We start from the raw sequence: 7,649 nt of genomic DNA on the forward strand, positions 1-7,649 counted from the left end.
ACATTACATTTTTATTCAAAAGTCCATATTAATATACATACAAACCCCACAAAAAAATCCCCATTTTGTAGGGTTTGTATATATTTTTAATATGGACTTTTGAATAAAAATGTGATTATTTTCTTTAAATTTGTTGTGTGAAGTGTGGGACTTATTTAGATTTTGTTTTTTGAGGATACACTTAAGCTTAAATTAAAGCCAGCCATACATGCATTGCAATCAATGCAGCCTTTCTAGGTGGGTTTCGAGATATGTACGTGAATTTTCAAGTGATTTGGTAACCTTAATTTAAAGCTTTAAAAAAAGCATTTTAATATCAATATTTTTATACTTAATTTTTAAATCCTTTTATTTTACTTTTCTTGTAGATTCAGCATTCAATGAAAGTCAAGGTAGGCATTTTAAAAGGGTTTTTGAATTCTTTAAAACTCCTGAAAGTTTAACCCAATGGTCTATTGGCTAAATAGGTTTAATCCCAGCCATAATGTATATAATACTGTATATAATGTACATAATAAATATATAAAGGGGTATAGATAACAGATTTAGTATAGATTTAGAGAATGGTGATTTTTCTACTGATAAAATGTAATCTAGAATAGGGTAGTTTTAATTTCCAGTAGGTAAATACATTGATAATGGGTAAAGAAGAGTTTAGTTATGAATAAGAGATTGCCAAGTTAGAATCCTTCACATTGAGGAAGAGCCATTTATTTTGGGGGCTGAGTTATAATCACTGGGTATAATTAGATGAGTAACATTAAACTAAATAATGCCTTATCACCAGAAATTATTTTAAGAACAAATTAATGTTTAGGTAAAACAGTTTATCTAAAAAAAAACCAGAATGCTAAATTGCACAAGCATCCAATTTAAAAACATGTATAATTCATAATATTAAATAAATGAAGGCCATACCAACACTCTCACAAGTTACTAATGACTTAGTGGACCTACAAGGAAGCACTGTATTAATGGAATATAGGCTGATTAATCAAGCCACTATACCAAATTAAAGTGACCAATACCCCTAGTGAGGCAAACAACTGACCAGATGCAGATAAATATAGCAGCATTTAAATCACCACAGACTCATATATACCCCCATGATATATGCACAATATAAATCCAAGGCTCCAGTTACACACCCATGCATGGAATAGATGCAAAAGCAAATATAGTGTGATTAACCCTTTATTAAAATATGTAGATGCCACAAAATGGTTACTTACAAACTTCCAGAGATAATCAACACATCTAAAAATGGGCGTTCAATGACATTCAAATGGAATTTGCCATGCTTCTTCAGGAACTGAAATCACATGGTGTAGGTTACTGTCTATTTACAGCATATCAGTGAGAAGTGCATCCAAGTGGTGCACGTAAAAGACACACGCACAAGTGAAAAAACTGTGCAACTGATCAATATGAGTAACCTAAGCAACCAGGGTCAGACTGGGGGGTGCAGGGCCCACCAGGGATTCTGCCTCAGGGGTCCCTGTACCCCCCAACATCCTCTAACCCCCTCCCCCCCGAGCGCTCCTAAAAGAAACTTACCTGTGGCGCATCGGGGAGAGAGACAGCGTATTGCAGGAGAGCCCGGGGGGGGGGGGGGGGATTGGATATGGGTCTCCAGGGCCTACCAGGTTTTTTCCCGGTGGCCCAGTCTGACGCTGTAAGCAACCTAGCATGCGAAAGCGCCTAGGACTATAGTGCAAAACTATGGAGGTGCTTAAGAAAAATGCAATATATAATATAATAAAATTTCTTTCACATAATATATTATGTATATTATTGTATGTAAAAGGTGAGTGCTAGTCACATTAATAAGTCATACAGCAGAAAATAGTACCACAGGTATTTATTTAACACAAAATAAAACTACTGTGATAATACTAAAAGGCCATAGGTCACATTAAGTATATACATGTGATGAACCCCAAATAATCCTGCAGTATTGACTTAAGACAGTGAGAGGTGAGCGCAAACTGCCAAACTGGAATATTGTTTCCAGGCAACACCCTGGAAAGTGAGTCCAATATACATAGCAGCTTGACACTCCCAGAAGCAAGATATCAAGACACCCCTGCATATGGTACTTAGAACCCTACTCAGCAGGGAGCATATATCACATGTATGCCTAGTTTCAGCCCAGATTGCAAAGCGCCTGTAAGTGAATACCCCTAAAACAGACCTGTCTTCAGTATGAAGGGTTTAAAATATTTAAAATACTACAGGGCATATAAATTACTATAAGGTACACATGAAGCATGTACCATAAACCTCTACTGAAAGTAGACACAGATGTCTAGTGTAATCAGATCTGTTCTAACAGCAAACTAAAATCTACCCAAAGTGAGAAGAATGTAAGACATTGTATGTGGGGGAACCCAACTAATAACTACAAGTACCAAATTCCCAAGGTATACCTGGTTACCTATAAAAGATTCCAGGTACAATAAAATATGCTCAAATGGCAGTCACATGGAGAGCCATGGAGGCAGGCTATAGTACCTAGGCAGATGCTCAGAATCAGACACAAAAATAAACATTTTTAATTTTGTTTACAAAAACCATCACAAGGTAAACCCTTACTCTATTCTACCTGAATGGTAGATCTGTAAATGGTACACACAGTATGAGGAATAAATTTGTCAGCCCTGGATGATGGGATGAAATTCTATTGGAAGCTTGACAAATTGCAGTATAAGTTACCAAAAATGTATTTCCATTGATCCACAAGTTGAAAACCCACAAGGCCTGAAGGGCTGAAGATAGTAAAGGGTAGCACTACAACATGCACCTCAACAGCAAACACCTTAACTAAAGTGAAGACTACAATACTTCCAGTGACAAGGTTTCAAGACAATATAACTAGAGGCGATCGAATGGGAGGAATTCACAGGGGTGTAAATATAAAGAAAGCAGATTCTATAACTACTGGAGGTTCAAGAAAGGCACTGACTGATTGGAGGAAGCAAGAGTCACTCACCAGATGCATCCATCATCTGAAGAAAACAAGCCCAGTATCCTGAACACCATATAGCCAGACAGACACAAAACAATTCAATTCAGCCCCTACCAACCATACTTTCATAACCTGGCATATCAATTTGCCAGAACTTCTTACATGGGTCAGGCTGAATAACCATCAATGAAAATTCATACCTATTTACCTGTAGTGTCAGAAAAACAAAGCAGTACAAAAATATCACATCTGTTGGCTGATTGACTTCCTATGACCTGAAAGGTCTAAAAATAGACATTGATACAAAAGCAAACACTGCAATACCAGGTATGCCACTGGGCCATAATTAGGACAACCTTTAAAACTTCCAGAGAGACCTTATGTCTGTATCAGACACCATGCTACATATGTCCCTAGCATGACAAAGACAAATCTACATGATGACATCAATCTATCAGTGAAACAAATCAATTGAGGCTCTACCCTCTCAGCAGACCTAAAGTTGAACTGTACCCTATAAAATAGCAGGTCTCCAAAACACAATCCAGATAAAATTACCTCTATATAAAACATTGCATCGGGGCTAAGGGGCCGATTCATTAAAGTCCGAATTACGAGTACGATTTGCGACAATTCGCATTAAATACGAAAATTTCTGATGTGCTTGTAAAAAATATCGTGGTACGATCCGAAAGTTACAAAGTGTTCGTATCCGAATGATCGTAAACGGAGCGAAAACCTTTATGACTTTTTGGAAGCCTCCCATAGGACTCAATGGCACTCTGCAGCTCCAACCTGGTCCAAGGAAAGTCACGATACCGAAGCTTGAATGAGTTCCGAAACTTTCGTACGCTTGTACGACAAATACGAAAAGTAGTGAAAATTAACGAAAATGACGTGGAAAATACGCACAGTTCTAAAAGTTAGAAAAAATATGATTTTTTTCTACTCGTAACCAACCGTACATTGATAAATGGGCCCTCAAGCCTATTAATAGTATGTAGCCTTAGATAATCTTGTAAAGAAAGGCTGTCCCCTCTGGCTTGTCAGAGACACTGTGCACCAACATCAAATTAGGGTACACATAAAATTTAGGGTCACGTTAGCCAAAATTGGATAGACCCATGTCCTTTTTTTCTGTCACAGCTAGAACTTGCAACACTATCAGTCAAGTTATCAGTGACAGAGCACTCCAAACTTCACAATATGTTGTCTCAAGGAAGACAAGAAAGAACAATATCTACTAAATTTATATATGCATAAATGCATATACTTATATAGGCCAGTTTAGTTCTTTGCTAGGATACTTACACATGCTACAGTTAACCACTGGTTAAGCATTCAATCTGAACATATAGCCTTCCATAGGATAAGCATATACATATACCTTTAAATATTCTTCTTATGACTGTAGACACCCTAAACATTATTAGAAGAATAAGAAATGGATCCTCTATAACCCATGTACAGAGTATCAAGCCATAGTGCTAGTCTGTGCTAGACAATATGTCCAGTATGTTCTATATCATAGCTGACTATTACATATGCATTTGTCAGGGCCGTAAGATTCTGCTTTCTGAAACACACTTTACCATTTGATTGGAATAAGAAGCCCAATGCTTGGCCTTATATACATGCAAACAATGACTTTGTCTGGCACACGAGAGAGATTAGTCGCCCACAACTAATCTGAGCGACTAATCGCCCAGATATGACATCCCACTGATGAAAATGTAAATCGCCGGTGGGATGGCATACACGGCGGCACGATTTGCAGAAAGGCAACTTCGGCGATCGCGCTGCTGCGTATGCCATCCCACCGGCGATTTACATTTTCATCAGTGGGATGTCATATCCCTGCCATATAAAATAAATACATTTGTTTGTTTGATTGACCAAGACCTTATCCCAGAAGAAGCATTGCGTTTGGCTAAAATATGTAAAAAGCATTCAGGTGTAGTTGTATTACACATGGATACAATGAAGCAATATGTAATTAATTAGCTTAGAGTAGCTGCAGCTTAGAGCAAGCATGTGCCAGTATTCATGTAGTAACATCCTTAGTGTTACAACTTAGTGACTGCTAAATTTTAAGACTGCAGTCAGCAAGGCTAATAGCGGTTATTTACTCAGAATTTTGATATTCAGCATGCTGAAATACAGAATAGGAGCACACTGCCTGCCAGCCCAGTGACCAAAATTCATTAGGGCTACTGGTTTCAGGTAGGGAAATAACCCGAGCTCACCACCTTGCAGAACAGAATAGGAACATATTGCCTGACAGACCAGTATGGCTACTGGCTCAAATATGCAAATAAATTAGCTAGACCTCAGCACCAATGCAGATCAGAATAAGAGCACATACCTTATCTGCTGCTGCTGCTTATGCCAGGCTGTCATCAGGCTCCTGAAAAGGCCATCATATTGCAGGACACCAGGTTCATATCCCAGAAAGACAGGCCTCACAGCATTTCTGAGAACAGCAGTACTTGCCTGAGGTTCATGGAACAGCTTTCTGGGCTGCTGAGTTAGAGAGAGGGCGGAACCACCTCCAACACAGCCAGAAGAATCACCTGATTATGCTCAGCTGGTGTCCGCACAGGCAGGTAACCAAAAGCAACTGCTGAGGTTACACAGGGGTAAATTAGATCATTTGTGTTAGTGCCTCCTGCAAGGGCCCAAGTCTGCAGCTATTTCTAGTTGCAAGGCTTTAGTACTTTTTTTTGTTTTAAAGAATACCTCAACCTTAGAAAAGTCTGTTGAAGGAGGCAGCTGGTCATTTATGTCCCCTGCATAGGGAACAAAGAAAAAGTAACAAGATGCAGTAAGGCTCAGGCCCCTAACAAATTAACTAATTATGCCTCCATACTGTATGACCACAAGCTAACTGCCACTTCCCTCACCCATCCATAAAAATAAAAGGGGGTGTAGGGGCCACATACACCACTACCAACAGCAACAGGAAGGCAACTGAAACACAAGCTGGGATGGATTACCAAAAATTGTACGCCAGTGCCCTACCTGATCCTATCCCTAGGACGCCTTATGGGCAGGTTTAATACTTTCCCAAGATTAAAAGGAAAATGTTGCTTCCAATGGGAGCAAAAGAAGAAGGGCCAAAAGATGCTGGTAGGGGGTGAAGTTATCTTTTTGAAGATTTGTGTAGGGTCCTTTTGTTGGAAGCAGGTGGAAGGGGCCATCCCTGTGAGTACTTAAATGGAGTTTGTCAAGGGAAATATATTTCACCAATACCAATGCAAAAAGAAATTTAAAACATTTTAGTTCCTAGTGGTTTAAAGGGGTAGTTCCCTTTATATTAACATATGGTACAATGTAATCTAAGACATTCCAGATTTCCAGTTGTGATAGTCTAGTTGGGAAATTTTCGTATTAAAACTAAAAGAAATTTCATGACATTTTTAATAATCAGAAATGATCGTATTTCGGGATTCGGATTCATACATTGATGAATGGGCCCCTAAGAGTTAACTTTACCCCTTAAAATTCATATAAATGTATTAGGGATGCACTGAACCCAGTGTTACGGATTCGGCCAAACCCCCAAATCCATCATAAGGGATTCGAGCAAATACCGAACCGAATCCAAATCCTTATTAGCGTAAGCTAATTTGGATTTGGAAGGGTAAAGAAGAAGGAAAGGCAAAGTCACTTGGGGGTGCCAAAATGTTAGGCACCCCCAAGTGACTTAAATCTCATACCTTTTACCCCGGGCTGGTGCCCCTGTTCAGAGAGAACAGCACCAGCCCGGGGTACCTGCAGCGCTCCCTCCTTCTGTCTTTGCTCGCGCGCGCATGCGCAGTAGAGTGAAAAGCTGAACTTTAACAGAGAAGTCGGCTTTTCACTCTACTGCGCATGTCGTGTAGTCCTTGCAAAATGAAGCCGGAAGGAGGTAGCGGTCACTACAGGTACCCCGGGCTGGTGCTGTTTTCTCCTAACAGGTGCACCAGCCCGGGGTACAAGGTAAGCAATTAAAGTCACTTGGGGGTTCCTAACATTTTGGCACCCCCAAGTGACTTAGCCCTTCCTTGTCCTTTAAATGGTGGCAAAAAAATATCCACTTCCGTGTTCACGCGGTGACATTTAACCCTTCCAAATCCTAATTAGCATATGCTAATTATTTGATTTGGTTCGAGCAGGATCATGGATTCGGCTGGACCCTGCCGAAAAAGGCAGAATACCGAATCCTAGATTCAGTGCATCCCTAAAATGTATACACAAATGTCTATAGAAAACCGACTCCATCTAGAGTGTTTTTTAAGTCAATGATAATATTAAATTTCCTATGAGGGCAATTTCTTTATTCTATTTTTCTTTAGGCTCAGAATCAGGTGAAAGTCAAGGTAAGCCTTTTAAAAGAGTTTTGAATTTTTTTATTACATTTAAAAATTTTACTGAATTGTCTGCTGGCATAATAGGTTTATCCTTGCGGTATGATATTTCCTTTGTGAGAACATAGACACTGTGATATATACAGTCTGGCATCTGTGTATGATATAAGGCTGTCTACTTTAGTCCCTTCAATTGCAAACAGTTTTTTTGGCTTGCCTGCAATTGTAACCATACATGTCAAAAACATAGTAAGTATATAAAGATTGTATAGCTTTACAGGAGGAAATAGTCATTTTTCCATATAAAAATACTGATAAAACTTCATCTAAAA

The 7,649-nt window shown here is 39.1% G+C and overlaps 2 long non-coding RNA genes across 4 annotated transcripts in view; one reads left to right on the plus strand and one right to left on the minus strand.

Annotated features, from left to right (window-relative positions):
• The window catches only part of LOC105946847, a 27,582-nt gene extending 21,593 nt beyond the window's left edge, over positions 1–5,989 (minus strand). Inside the window, exon 1 of one of the 3 annotated variants that reach the window (XR_001170331.3) lies at positions 5,334–5,989. This is a non-coding gene — a long non-coding RNA (uncharacterized LOC105946847). The remainder of the gene's footprint in view (positions 1–5,333) is intronic. The other 2 variants (XR_001170332.3, XR_004221996.1) reach the window with 2 other exon arrangements.
• The window catches only part of LOC116409744, a 17,775-nt gene extending 10,445 nt beyond the window's left edge, over positions 1–7,330 (plus strand). The window contains exons 4-5 of the long non-coding RNA XR_004221998.1: positions 369–392; positions 7,306–7,330. This is a non-coding gene — a long non-coding RNA (uncharacterized LOC116409744). The remainder of the gene's footprint in view (positions 1–368; positions 393–7,305) is intronic.
• Positions 7,331–7,649: the final 319 nt, after the last annotated feature.

This window comes from Xenopus tropicalis, chromosome 3 (assembly GCF_000004195.4).
Source record: "Xenopus tropicalis strain Nigerian chromosome 3, UCB_Xtro_10.0, whole genome shotgun sequence".
In the NCBI taxonomy this organism is placed as follows: Eukaryota; Metazoa; Chordata; class Amphibia; order Anura; family Pipidae; genus Xenopus; species Xenopus tropicalis.